This window comes from Bos indicus x Bos taurus, chromosome 20 (assembly GCF_003369695.1).
Source record: "Bos indicus x Bos taurus breed Angus x Brahman F1 hybrid chromosome 20, Bos_hybrid_MaternalHap_v2.0, whole genome shotgun sequence".
In the NCBI taxonomy this organism is placed as follows: domain Eukaryota; kingdom Metazoa; phylum Chordata; class Mammalia; order Artiodactyla; family Bovidae; genus Bos; species Bos indicus x Bos taurus.
This window is the reverse complement of record NC_040095.1, coordinates 41,932,638-41,948,275: the sequence shown is the minus strand read 5'-3', so window position 1 is coordinate 41,948,275 and position 15,638 is coordinate 41,932,638.

Below are 15,638 nucleotides of genomic sequence, written 5' to 3'. Positions count from 1 at the left end.
ACCAGAGTCAGGTACTCGTTAAGAAGCTTGGTCCAGGAGAGCCGATAAATCTGAGAAGAACCAGGGAAGTGAATACATGGCTTTGTTTGAATCACAGTTTCACATGTGAGGCTTTTTAAGACTTCCTTCTGAGTCAGAGCTTTACTTTGGAGAGTTGAAGATGTTAGGCAGATAAGTGGGCTATCTTATTCCTTTGGTGACCCCAGAGCATCCCAAAGGACAAAGGTGATCTTTTGTTGATTGACAACAGACTGGATTCCATCATCAACCTGAGGCTAAAGCCTCACATTTGTAGTTGTGCTCATGGTATCTTGGCTGAGCAAAAATGTGTAAAGCAAAAAGACAGAGATACAATGTGCGACCATTACAGCTTTTTTCCCCAAGCTAAATTCTGGCCAACAGAGTGGTTAATATCTTATTTGTGAGGTTCAGATACTTCTGGACTTACTAATGTGGCATCCCAATTACTTGGGTAATGTAGGGCCTGGGGAATGTCCCCTCACATTTCTTTTTGTCTTGTCACCTTGTTTTTTAAAATTTTTTTAAATTATAGGGTAATTTCTTAACAATATTGTGAAGGTTTTTGCCATACATCTACATGAATCAGTACTAGGCATACATGTCCCCTCCCCCTGGAACGTCCCTCCCATCTTCCTCCCCCTCCCACCCCTCTAGGTTGTCACAGAGCAGTGGCTTTGGGTTCCCTGTGTCATACAGCAAACTCCCACTGGCCATCTAGTTCACACATGGTAATGGATATGTTCCAATGCTATTCTCTCATATCACCCCACCTTCTCCTTCCCTCACTGTGTCCAAAATGTCTGCGTCTCCTTTGCAGCCCTGCAAGTAGAATCATCAGTACTATCTTTCTAGATTCCATATATATGCATTCCAGTTCCAGTTCAGTCACTCAGTCGTGTTCGACTTTTTGAGACCCCATGAATCGTAGCACGCCAGGCCTCCCTGTCCATCACCAACTCCCAGATTCACTCAAATTCATGTGCATCTAGTCGGTGATGTCATCCAGCCATCTCATCCTCTGTCATCCCCTTCTCCTCCTGCCCCCAATCCCTCCCAGCATCAGGGTCTTTTCCAATGAGTCAACTCTTCACATGAGGTAGCCAAAGTATTGGAGTTTCTGCTTCAGCATCAGTCCTTCCAACGAACACCCAGGACTGATCTCCTTTAGGATGGACTAGTTGGATCTCCTTGCAGTCCAAGGGACTCTCAAGAGTCTTCTCCAACACCACACTTCAAAAGCGTCAATTCTTCAGCACTCAGCTTTCTACACAGTCCAACTCTCACATCCATACATGACCACTGGAAAAACCATAGCCTTGACTAGACGAACCTTTGTTGGCAAAGTAATGTCTCTGCTTTTGAATATGCTATCTAGATTAGTCATAACTTTCCTTCCAAGGAGTGAGTAAGTGTATTTTAATTTCATGGCAGCAATCACCATCTGCAGCGATTTGGAGCCCAGAAAAATAAAGTCTGACACTGTTTCCACTGTTTCCCCATTTATTTCCCATGAAGTGATGGGACCAGATGCCATGATCTTAGTTTTCTGAATGTTGAGCTTTAAGCCAACTTTTTCACTCTCCTCTTTCACTTTTATCAAGAGGGTCTTTAGTTCCTCTTCACTTTCTGCCATAAGGGTGGTGTCATCTGCATATGTGAGGTTATTGATATTTCTCCCGGCAATCTTGATTCCAGCTTGTGCTTCTTCCAGCCCAGCGTGTCTTATGATGTACTCTGCATATACGTTAAATAAGCAGGGTGACAATATACCACCTTGACGTACTCCTTTTCCTATTTGGAACCAGTCTTTTGTTTCATGTCCAGTTCTAACTGTTGCTTCCTGACCTGCATACAGGTTTCTCAAGAGGCAGGTCAGGTGGTCTGGTATTCCCATCTCTTTCAGAATTTTCCACAGTTTATTGTGATCCACACAGTCAAAGGCTTTGGCATAGTCAATAAAGCAGAAATAGATGCTTTTCTGGAACTCTCTTGCTTTTTCGATGATCCAGCAGATGTTGGCAATTTGATCTCTGGTTCCTCTGCCTTTTCTAAAACCAGCTTGAACATCTGGTAGTTCACAGTTCACGTATTGCTGAAGCCTGGCTTGGAGAATTTTGAGCATTACTTTACTAGCATGTGAGATGAATATAATTGTGTGGTAGTTTGAGCCTTCTTTGGCATTGCCTTTCTTTGGGATTGGAATGAAAACTGACCTTTTCCAGTCCTGTGGCCACTGCTGGGTTTTCCAAATTTGCTGGCATATTGAGTGCAACACTTTCACAGCATCATCTTTCAGGATTTGAAATAACTGGAATTCCATCACCTCTACTAGCTTTGTTCATAGTGATGCTTTCTAAGGCCCACTTGACTTCACATTCCAGGATGTCTGGCTCTAGGTGAGTGATCACACCATCGTGATTATCTGGGTCGTGAAGATCTTTTTTGTACGGTTCTTCTGTGTATTCTTGCCATCTCTTCTTAATATCTTCTGCTTCTGTTAGGTCCATACCATTTCTGTCCTTTATCGAGCCCATCTTTGCATGAAATGTTACCTTAGTATCTCTAATTTTCTTGAAGAGATCTCTAGTCTTTCCCATTCTATTGTTTTCCTCTATTTCTTTGCATTGATCGCTGAAAAAGGCTTTCTTTTCTCTCCTTGATATTCTTTGGAACTCTGCATTCAGATGTTTATATCTTTCCTTTTCTCCTTTGCTTTTCACTTCTCTCCTTTCTTCAATTTAAGTCTGAATTTGGCAATAAGGTGTTCCTGATCTGAGGCACAGTCAGCTCCCAGTCGTTTTTGCTGTCTGTATAGAGCTTCTCCATCTTTGGCTGCAAAGAATATGATCAATCTGATTTCGGTGTTGACCATCTGATGATGTCCATATGTAGAGTCTTCTCTTGTGTTGTTGGAAGAGGGTGTTTGCTATGACCAGTGCGTTCTCTTGGCAAAATGCTATTAGCCTTTGCCCTGCTTCATTCTGTACTCCAAGGCCAAATTTGCCTGTTACTCCAGGTGTTTCTTGACTTCCTACATTTATCTTTCTCTTTCTGACTTACTTCACTCTGTATAATACACTCTAGGTTCATCCACCTCATTAGAACTGACTCAAATGTGTTCCTTTTTATAACTGAGTAATATTCCTTTGTGTTTATGTACCACAACTTCCTAATCCATTCATCTGTCGATGGACATTTAGACTGCTTCCATGCCCTAGCTATTGTAAATAGTGCTGCAATGAACATTGGGGTTCAGGGTATATGCCCAGTAGTGGGATTGCTGGGTTGTATGGTAGCTTTATTCCTAGCTTTTTAAGAACTCTCCATACAGTTCTCCCTATTGACTATATTAATTTGCATTTCCAGTGTAAGAATGTAACTCCAGCGTTTATTGTTTGTAGACTTTTTGATGATGCCATTCTGTTGGTAACCTCTTTTTTTAATTTATTTTACTTATTTATTTGGCTGCACCAGGTTTAACTGCAGCATGTGGGATCGAGTTCCCCGACCAGGGATTGAACCTGGGCCCCTGCATAGGGAGTCTTAGCTACTGGACCACTAGGGAAGTCCCTGTCGTGGTCACCTTTTAACTCTTGTCTTTCTTCCTTGGTCCTGTCTGTGAACGCTTGTCTTTCCAACTAGAGGCAGGGGCCCTGTCCTAAACCCTGCAACACCAGCTCTAAAGCACCATGATTAAAGTTGAATAGTCCTCAAAGCCAGGGATTTACGGTTCAAATTCTCCCAAATTACATTCAATAATAAGCAAACCCTTCTGATCCAGAGGACCTCCAGTTAATTAATTACAGGACCCAACTAAAATCATTTTTGGCAGATGTCATCCAAAACCTAATTGATTCATAGCCAATTATCTCATAAAACAGGTACAGTTACTTAGAAACTAAAACAAGTACATCTTTCAGTTAATGCATCCTGGCAGTTTCATCAGAACACTGCTTTGATCAAAACTATGCTATCTGTGGGCACATTATCCAGGTTTTATACAGTCATTGAGGGGAACTAGTAACAAGTGCTTGAATACTTTACAGGCCCCAAACTTCTTTTCATGCTCTACAGTGTAAAATTTTCAGGACTTAATTAATCATTTTCTGAAGTACCAGAAAAGCCCCCAAACTATTTCTGAATGCAATTCTAGTTTTCTGCATCTGGCCTCCGTGCAGTGGTAGGATGGCTGTCAATCCAAGTAGATAGCATATTTTTCCTACTCTCATTTCATAAAATAGTATCAAATTTCCATCTGTTTATTTTTTATTTCCAAAGGACCCTACTCCATCCCTGATTGACATATTGCTTGCCTTTAATATAAGACAGTGCCGAAAAATACAATGCCGAACTGTCAACTGTCCAGTTCTTATAAAAACCTCAGGTTGAGATTGTTGGACAGTCATTTGAAATATATGACATATATATGACCCAACTCCACACAAAGTCTATCCTTCGATCAAAGTTGACATCAGAAGGTGCAGAACTGAAACAAGTGGCCTTGGCCTCTGCAGAATTGTCTTTCCTGAGCTGTACTTCAGGAGTCATGCCCTTGAATTTGATCTGGAGACACTAGAGGAAAAGTCTTATAAGACTACATGCCACATGTGCTGTAGGAATATGACTTGAAGACATTTACTCTCAGTCAGAGCCCCTTTTATGAACCTACTGTGAAATGCATTTTAGAATCCAAGCTAACATAATCTATAGCCACCCGAGGAGAGATAAACCTTGTTAAAAGCACAAGTGTCACTTACTCTGGGCTGCAATAATGAGTAGGTTCCTCCAGTCTGGATATCAATATGATGGTGCCTGGAGAAGCTCCTTAATTCAGGACCTTATGGATCCGTTAAAAACTCCAGTGGGAACTATATACTTTATACTCTCTTGTAAACTTGAACCTTGCTTAGTTACAATGACAGGGGTTTCCAGACCATGAGGTTGTGGTATCAGCTCCCAGACCTGAATGAAAGGATTGGCTGTTTGGGACTTTGAGAATCATTTTGTTTTCCTTCTCTTGCCTTTCTCCATTCCTGCTCTACCCTGTTCTTGCCCCACCCACCTCTGAGTTGGAATCTTCTTTCTTGTTTCAGAGCATTTTCTGTGACAGTCTGTTGTGCCCTTACTCATGTTTACGTCACAAGAGCCTTTGGCAATTGTGGGCTGACACCTCTGCAAGTGCCCCACGCCAAGTTCATTTCCCAGCCCAAGCAAACTTTCTTTCTATCCTCAATACCTCCACGAAATCTGATACAGCTTGTCTAGCACCAAGGCAACGAGAGGGTTTATGTCTGCTTCTATGTCCTTGGAAAAGTAATTTTCTGTTGAATTGCACATTGAGCAGAAAGTTAGAGCACCAAGACAATCTCTGTCCAACTCTTCTAAGAAGCAGCTTCCCCAGCTGCTGCAGCCCAGAAAAACACTGAAGACTTTTACTGCTAGCTGTGGTGGGAGAAACAGGGCTGCGGTACCTTTGGACTTGAATTTGGAGCCTGGCTTTGTCTCCTATTCATAGGAAGTGTGTGATCCCCGGCAAGCTAGGTAATCTCTCTGAGGCAGCTTTATTTACAAATAGTACTTACCTTGGGAAAATTGTATGAAGCCTTGCAAACTCTTGCTTCTCTTGAAGAAAGGACAGGGGAGGGGGAGGTGGGGACAGGAGAGAGCAAGATAGATCTGTACATATTTTTTTCAAAGAGAATGAAAATCTACATCTCCCTTTTTTTCCCTTGGACTCTGAGAAAGCTTAAAAGATAAATTGGATATTCAATTTGAACAGTGAAGTAGATAAAATCTTCTGACCTATAATTTCGAATGTTTATTTCTCCTGGATCTTTTTGTTCCCACTTTCACCTATTTCTGGGTCCTCCTTTAAAAATCATATTTATGGTTCATTATTTCATGTGGATTTTTTTATTCATGTGGGTTTTGAGCTCTGCTTGAGATTTGAAGAATGTCTCAAATCTTTTATGGAATGAGATGTGGCTACACATAAATAAGCATATATTGCTTGTTCAGAGACGCTGTGAACATTTTTGTGGTTGTCTGTAATAATACACTGGAGAAAGCCATCTCGCACCCTGTCTTTCTTACTCTTCCCAGTGACCTTATGAAATAGATATTATTAACTCCCATTTCTGAGAGGAGCAGCTCGGGCTCCAGGAGTGTCTTTCCTCAAATTATTTAACCTCTCCCAAGGGTCAGAATTTCACAGGCAACCCAAGCCTTTTGGACCCCAGGCTAATGCTCTTTCTTTCACCATAAAGCTGCATCTCCAGAGAATTATTAGCTGTTTCAGATTTACTGTTGGGCTTAATAAATAATACCCATGGCAAGAGCCCAGGCTAAGTTCTGGGCGCTTTTATACGCACTATCTCACTTAGCACTTCCCACAGGCCAACCACGTAGCCACTGTGTTAGCCTCTCTTATAAACCATGAACTACATGAAGGTGGGGGCTTCCCAGGTGGCTCAGTCAATAAAGAATCTGTCTGCAATGCAGTGGAGACTGCCTGCAAAGCAAGAGACCCGGGTTCGATCCCTGGGTTAGGAAGATCCCCTGGCAAAGGAAATGGCAACCCATTCCAGTTGGATGATCCCATGAACAGAGAACCCTGGTGGGCCACAGTCCATAGGGCCACAAACAGTCAGACACAACTTAGCTACTAAACCACCACCACATGAAGGCAGGCTTCCCAAGGTGAAGGTCAGTAAGGGGAGGGCTTAGGATTTGAACCCAGGTTCGTGCAACTTGAGAGTTCTTGCTCTTAACTACTACCCTCCAAGAGCACCAGCTCTGTCACTGAGCGACAGTTCCTGGGAGCCGTGTTCAAAGGACTCTGGGCTTGTGTGATGTCGCTGTGCAGCTGTGATAGAAGCAGACAGCAGCAGCAGGCTGGCCCTGCTCCCCTGACCTCTCCCTGGAAGGAAGCTGGCTCTAGGCAGGCTGCGGATGGCTGGGCCACTAACCCACTGCCGCCCATCAAAGTCCCAGGCCTCTGTGATCTCATTCGGGTCTGTGAGGGCCACTATCACTTCCTTTAAGTCCTAATTCATGCTCTCCTTAAGGGTCAACCTGTGAGCTGTGATTTTCTTAGCATTCTCTTTGCTGCCTGCTCTAAGATCTTCACATATATGATAATAACAAAATACGCATTCCAGGTACTGGCCCTTAGAAGTATCCGGGGACTGTTTTTGGAAGTATAATTATTACCTTGATGTCTCTTCTTTTTATCTTTGGGATTTATTCAGCTTTTGGAGGCTTTTACCTTAAGATATGCTTTTGGGTTACAATAAACAAGGCTAAATATTTCTGGAAATATTCAAAGAGGGAGTTCTTTTTCATCTTTTTAGGTGTACCAATTCTTTTCATGTGAGTAGGATTATTTTCTCTGTGGGCGGTTGCCCCTCTTGACCAAAGCTCCAGGTTTGCCTTTTTTGCTCTATCCCCAGCTCCTAGCCACACCTGAGGTCCAACCTCCATCCACCAGGGCATAACTGATTGCAGACAGCTGCACAATTACTTGAAGCCCTGGTTGTGTTTAGGTTCTTTCCAGTCATAAAAGGGTTATAATACCACCCCTTCTACCTCTTGGGGGGGTTAAGAAGATCTAATGAGATACTGTATGTTAAAGTGCTTTGAAAACCATATGCTGCCATAAAAATGTAAGATCACCACCATGGTCCCTGGTGCGGACTTCTGTTAAAAGGGCACGTGCTTAATGGATCGGCCAGCGTTAATTACCAAAGCACTTGGGCCTGCAGCCTAATTATCTGAAAGAAGAGTTGAAAATTCTACAACTCTGTCATTTTGCCTACCTGTTATGAATCACAGGCATTGATTTGGGAACAGACGCTTTGATGACCAGCATTTTTACCCAGATCATAACAATCAAGTCTGCAGTGAATATGAGAAGAATAGGGTGATGTGAGTGTTGCTTCTGTTACGGTGACACGTTTCACTCTTCCTGGAACGGGGGTTGGCAAACTACAGCCAATGGGCCAAATGCAGCCCACACCTGTTATTTAGACACCCCACACGCTAAGAATGGCTTCCACCCTGTTAAATAATTGAAAAAAGATCAAAAGAAGAATCATATTTTGTGGCATGTGAAAATTATATGGAATTCAAATTTCAGTGTCTATAATGCTTTGACTTTTTTTTACCGGTAAAATCTGTGAAAATGTGTTTTCTCTCCCGTTCTATAAATACCTACATAATATTCTCAATTTCGCCTGTCTGCCAGCAAAGTCTCAAATATGTACTATCTGGCCCTTTACACAAAAAGTTTGTTGACCCCTGTCTGGAAGCATTCATTCCGCACTCGCGTCCAAGGCACTCAGAGGTTCTCAGCAATCTGAGTGCTGCCATGCCACCCAGGGACTTAATTTGTGCAGAGATTCTATGGGAGAGATGTTCTATATACAGAAAAGGCTGAGGCTTATGCACCAAAAGGGCAGAAGGATCTGTCTGGGCCTCAGTCAGGATGGGAATGACCCAAACAGAAGAGAGATGTATCGACATAAAGCTAACAGTGGAAGGAAGCAGCTCCCCAGTCCCCTTGGTGATGTGATGTGACCCAGATATGACAAGACCCTGCGTTTGGTCCCAGTTCTCTCCCCACTCAACTCAACACTGTTTATTCCACTGCTGTCTTCCTTTCATTACTGAGCAATAGGTGTTTTACTAAGGCTCTTGTGGGAGACACGGAAGGAGGGAGTTTGCAAGGCTGAACGCACAGCACTTAGTGTCCCCTAACCTCCCCTGGGCTTTCTCCCTGCCTCATTGTCTGCTGAACATGCCCCAGCTGTCTGTTCAGCAGCCCATCCTCCTCTCCCACCACCTGAGTTGCTCCCAGCCTCTAAGAACATGCCGGCCCCACCAGTCTCTGCCTCTCGCCTTCTCTCTGGGCCTTTGACTCCCACTAGCTACCCCCACTCCCAAGTCTGGGCCAGCCCTGCATCTCCACACTCACCAGTTAACTCTGCCTTGAGGTTTGCCAGCAAGTTCCCTCCTTACTGGGGGAGGAGGCAAATAACAACTTATGAGCTTTCCCGACCCACAGAACACTGCAGAGTGCGGCCGTGCCATGAGCGTCTCCGTCGGCGGTCTGGAAGTATTGGCCAGGGGCGCCATCTTGGCGGATTTCTTATACACGGGAGGGCAGCGACGTGGCTGAGGTCAACGGAACAGGGCCCGCAGCAGAGATGGAGATCAAAGCCTGAGGAATATTTTCCCCGCGCCTGCCAACACCCGGTGCGTGGAGTTGAGACCTGGAGAAACTGGAAAGGCCAGCTCAGAAGTGACTGGAACTGTGCCAGCCTCGACAAAAACATCTGGAACCGCCTGTGGTTCTGGGGGCTGTCTGCCCACCAGTGTCCAGTCACGTCAGGCTTTATCTAGTCGGCAGTTCACACGCACTCGGTGTGATGTGCGATGTTGCAATGTCAATTAAGCTACTTCACATAGCTTAGCTGATGAGGGATGGACCCAGGAGAACTGAAGAAGGGGAGGACAGTGCACAAACTGCCCGAGCTCCACGCAATTAATGACCTGGGTACATTCACTGACCAGCCCTTTGATTAAGGAGGGGCGCAATCCTGGGGGATCTGGGAAGACAGTTGAGCCACCTGTGAGACCAAGGACAGAATGTCACAGAGGACTTCAGGACAAGGGCCCTTTCCTGGGAATGTGCTGTTGTGAGAAAATGAAAGCTTATTTTGCCACCAACTCCTGGAAGCAGAAATGAAGTCTCAGGGAGTAAAATAACCCTGATTAGCATGGCACTACAGAGAAGCCTCCAGGGTCTGATTTCACAGCCCCTCTGGACTCTCTCTTCAGGCAGTTAAGCACTCACAAGAAAATCCCTTCTCTTTATGTGGCTTCTTCAGCCACATCATTTTGTGAAACAATTTTTGAAAGACGGAACACAATAAACCCCCACGCTTGTGTTTCTCTTATCTGTGATGCTTCTTGAAATTTTCAACTAATCTTTAATATGCTTAATTTCTGCCCCCCCCAAACCTCAACCATTAAAAAAAAAAAAAGGTGGGGGGTGGAAAGCTGACGTCCCTTGTGTTACTCAGCAAGTGTGTGATTTGTAAGATTCTAAAAATCCTTCCAGCCCTGCTTATTTTGACAAAACTACTTAACACCTCAAGCAATGAACTACGGGGCATAAAAGTATAATCTGCAGAGAAAACCTTAATCCTCCATAGTAACCTATTTGAATCTCCTCAAACACATTTCGGTGTGTAGGCCTAGAGAATTAAGTCAATTGTTTGATCTGAGAAGAAAGGCAATTAGGGCACTCTCTTGATCTTTCTGGTTGAATTCTAGTCAGGGGCAGCCACTGTTCTCAACAGCTCCATTTGAGACCCCTATTATTATAATAATAGAGGTGAGCATTAGAATTGCTACATTTAAGGGTCTTGCTGCATTTTCATTGAGTTGTTTTATCTGAGAGTTTCCAGTGGTGATGGGCTAATGTTCAGCATACAAATATTAAGCTGGGCTTTTTGTGTTTTTGTCTTTAAACTTCATTTAAAGCTTTTTCTTTAGTTGGACACATATTTCAGCAGAAATGAAAGAAAACTTTCAGAAGCAGCTATGGGGAGGCCGGACAGATGTGTTCATTCATGGCTGGGTTGTGGACAGAGATCTGATGGGGTCTTCAAAGGGACGTCTCTGGGGCCACTAACAATGCAAGACAGAGATGGAGAAGCCGGTTGGAGTAGTCATGAGGGAAAATGGGAGTTCCACCCTTATTTGCTTACAGCAGTTCCTGAATTTCCACATAGGAGCAACAATGTAATCGGAGGTGCCAACTGCAGCTGTGCTTCGATATACAGTTGTGTGTGTGTGTGTTGGTCACGTCCGATTCTTTCCGACCCCATAGACTGTAGCCCACCAGGCTCTTCTGTCCATGGAATTCTCCAGGCAAGAATACTGGAGCAGGTTGCCATTCCCTTCTCCAGGGTATCTTCCTGACCCAGGGATAGAACCCAGGTCTCCTGTGTTGCAGACAGATTCTTTACCATTTGAGCCACCAAAGAAGCCCTAGATATGGTTATATGGGACTAAATAAAGATCTTCAGTATTTGTCCATAGCAAGGGAGCTGCTGCTGGAGATGATGGGATCAGGTGACTAAAGCCTGTCCCAAGACACCCATTGGTGGCATCACTGATGACCAAGCCTTTCCTCAGGTTTCTGTGGTTTATCTCATCACCTAGAACAAAGCTCCTAGAGCTATTCTTTGTGCACTGATGTGAACTCCAGGCCTCAGAGAGGTCTGAGGGCAGCAGGTTCAGGAAGACGAAGGAGGTCAAGCTCCCCTGCTTCCTGCCAGATCCCACTGGGCTCAGGCTCTCCTCCTCCAGCCCCGAGCTCCCAGCCAAGTCCAGGGGCAGGAGGGCCAGAGTGGCTGCAGATGCTGTGCTCTTCAATGGCACATTCTCTTCACCTCAGACTCAGAGGTCCTGCAGGAGGGTGGCTCAGAGGAAGCTGGAGTTCTGCTCTAGAGTAGTTGAGGCTTGTGAAAGCATGGCAAGGAGAAGTCTGGCTATTTTTATTCAGCCCCCAGTGACAGCAAGCCCACAGAGAGCCCATGGTTCAAAGGTGGATTAGTGATGGTCCAGTCTGCCAAGACCTTGTGGTCTAACAGGCAAAGACGGGTGAGTCAAGAGATGGTAACAACAGTGTGACAAATGTGGCTCAGGCAGGGAGCCCAAGGATATACACTTAACCTACATTTAAGGTCCAAGGGAAGGTCTGCTAGACATTGTTTCTGAGCTGAGGCTCAGAAGATGAGTAAGGAGGTGGCCTGTTTGGGAAGGGGAGAGAAAGGAGCAGGTGTCTATGTATCTGCAATTTGTTCTCTGAGGCTGGAGTGCAGTGTGAGGGGGCGGGGCCAATAGGAGAAGCTGATGTCTGGGTGGGAGAGGATTGAATGCCAAGATAAGAAATTTGGGCTTTATCCTACAGGGAAAGAGGAACCCATGACATATTTTTAAACAGGATAGTAACACGAAATGATTAACCATTTAGAAAGACAAAGGGAAGTGTTCACTTTCCAATACTGCAAAACAAATGACCACAAACTCAGTTGCCTAAAACACCATCCCTCACTTAGCCAAGGTGACACATGAATTAATCATCATGGTCATCTAGTCCCCCAAAGAATTAGAGAACAGGCACTGCTGAATTGATTATTTCAGGGATGAGGGGAAAACCCTGAAATACACATGTGCCATAGAATTTAAACCTAAGCCTAAACTCGAGCCTGCAGATATAATAGAGAGAATAAAGGATAAATGTGAATGACACCATGAGAAAGCAATGTATCACATGCAGAATGTGAGAAATTCCATGGAACAAGGGGACTGGAGGAAAGTTCCAGATTAAATATAAGCTCAGTTGTGTCTGACTCTTTGCAACCCAACCACCTGCAGCACGCCAGGCTTCCCTGTCCAACACCAGTTCCCGGAGCTTGCTCAAACTCACGTCCATTGAGTTGGTGATGCCATCCAACCATCTCGTCCTCTTTTGTCCCCTTCTCCTCCTGCCTTCAGTCTTGCTTAGCATCAGGGTCTTTTCCAATAAGTTACCTCTTCACATCAGGTGGTCAAAGTATTGGAGTTTCAGCTTCAGCATCAGTTCTCAGTACTGAGAATAAGACCCAGATTCCCCCACAGCCAATCCCTTCCATCAGGAAGCTTTCACAAGCCTCTTATCCTTATTCATCAGAGGGCAGACAGAATGAAAACTACAATCACAGAAAACTAATCAAACTGATGATATGGACCACAGCCTTGTCTAACTCAATGAAACTATGAGCCATGCCATGTAAGGCCACCCAAGATGGACAGGTCATGGTGGAGAGTTCTGACAAAACCTGGTCCACTGGAGAAGGGAATGGCAAACCTCTTCAGTATTCTTCCCTTAAGAACCCCATGAACAGTGTGAAAAAGCCAAAAGATATGACAATGAAAGATGAATTCCCCAGGTTGGTAGGTGCCCAATATGCTACTGGAGGAGAGGGGAGAAATAACTCCAGAAAGATTAAATATAAGAGACATAAAAATGAAGGCAACACATGGGTCCTGTTTGAATCATCACTTGGACACACCAGCTATACGTTTGAGTATGGGCTGGTTATTAGAAGTTATTCAGGAGTTCTTGATAGTTTTTAGGTATCATAATGACACTGTGGTTAAAAATGAAATATGTTTGATCTGAGAAAAGATATTTTGTCATGGGGAGTATGGGATGGTGGAGTCAATAGCTGGGTGGATTTGATGCTGTCAAAATAAAACTAAAGGTGGGTGTCCTCGGACCCACCCTCCCTCTCTCTGATTCCCTACATAACGCCTTATGTGCACGCGTATACAAGCTTCCCCTTCTCAACAGTGAGATTCCTGAGAACAAGGATGCTGCTTTCAGGATTATAGTGGGTGCTACAAATACCAATAAATCTTAGAATGAGCGTTCTCCAAACCCCTAACCCAAATTTAAGAATTTACTTCATTTTGTGACTATTATATTTTATCATTTCTTTCCATATAAAGGAATATTTCTGAACCATATATAAGCATGTTACAATTAAATCAGGAGTGTGACAGCATTGGTTCAATATAGTATCAGTAACCAGTGGGGGATGGAATTGCAGTTGAGCTATTTCAAATCCTAAAAGATGATTCTGTGGAAGTGCTGCTCAACAGTGGCCACAGGACTAGAAAAGTTCTGTTTTCATTCCAATCCCAAAGAAAAGCAATGCCAAAGAATGCTCAAACTACCACACAATTGTACTCATCTCACATGCTAGCAAAGTAATGCTCAAAATTCTCCAAGCCAGGCTTCAACAGTATGTGAACTGTGAACTTCCAGATGTTCAAGCTGTATTTAGAAAAGTCAGAGGAACCAGAGATCAAATTGCCAACACCCGTTGGATCACTGAAAAAGTAAGAGAGTTCCAGAAAAACATCTACCTCTGCTTTATTGACTACGCCAAAGCCTTTGACTGTGTGGATCACAACTAACTGTGGAAAATTCTACAAGAGATGGGAATACCAGACCACCTGACCTGCCTCCTGAGAAATCTGTATGCAGGTCAAGAAGCAACAATTAGAATTGGACATGGAACAACAGACTGGTTCCAAATCAGGAAAGGAGTACATCAAGGCTGTATATTGTCACCCTGCTTATTTAACTTATATGCAGAGTACATCATGAGAAATGCTGGGCTGGATGAAGCACAAGCTGGAATCAAGATTGCCAGGAGAAATGTAAATAACCTCAGATATGCAGATGACACCAACCTTATGGCAGAAAGTGAAGAACTAAAGAGCCTCTTGATGGAAGTGAAAAAAGAGAGTGATAAAGTTGGCTTAAACTCAACATTCAGAAAACGAAGATCATGGCATCTGGTCCCATCACTTCATGGGAAATAGACGGGAAATAATAGAAACAGTGAGAGATTTTATTTTCTTGGGCTCCAAAATCACTGCAGATGGTGACTGCAGCCATGAAATCAAAAGATGCTTGCTCGCTGGAAGAAAAGCTATGACCAACCTAGACAGCATATTAAAAAGCAGAGACATCACTTTGCCAACAAAGGTCCAGCTAGTCAAAGTTATTGTTTTTCCAGCAGTCATGTATGGATGTGAGAGTTGGATTATAAAGAAAACTGAGTGCCAAAGAATTGATGCTTTTGAACTGTGGTGTTGGAGAAGACTCTTTAGAGTCCCTCGGACTGCAAGGAGATCCAACTAGTCCATTCTAAAGGAGATCAGTCCTGGGTTTTCATTGGAAGGACTGTTGCTAAAGCTGAAACTCCAGTACTTTGGCCACCTGATGGGAAGAACTGACTCATCGGAAAAGACTCTGATGCTGAGCAAGATTGAAGGCAGGAGGAGAAGGGGACAACAGAGGAGAAGACAGTTGGATGGCATCACCGACTCTATGGACATGAGTTTGAGTAAGCTCCAAGAGTTGGTGATGGACAGGGAAGCCTGGCATGCTGCAGTCCTCGGGGTTGCAGAGTCAGACACGAGTGAGCGACTGAAGTGACTGACTGACTGAACAGATGGGTAAACTTTAAAAAAAAATATGGTTGGGCTGGCAAATATTAAGAGTTTTCCATGGGCTGCCTCAGACAGTCTTGTGTTAGTGAAGGTACCACAAGTGGCTATAACAAATAAATCCCCAAATAGTGGTTTAACACATAGTTTGTTTCTCACTTTAGAGAAGTCCAAGCAGGATTCTCCTATCCTTGGAGGGGAGGTGGGAGTTCCCTGGTGCCATTCATGTTCTTACTGAGGGTGCTTTTCAAGGTCACCCTCCCTGGATGTCAGCATCCAGCCAGCGAACGTGAGTAAGGGGATGGAGAGATGGCAAACATATTTCTGGCGTCACAGTCCAGAAGGTCTTCACATTCAACCAGTGGGACTCTGTCACTTGGCCTCACTTCAACAAAGGTGGAACATGGTCCCCAGTTGGGCATGCTCTTCCTGACAATTTTACAAGAATAAACATGTTTTGTGGCCAATTAAGTGTCTCTTCCACAGGTTGTTCTCTTAAATGTCCTGATATTTATACAAAAGAAATTATAATGCCTTAT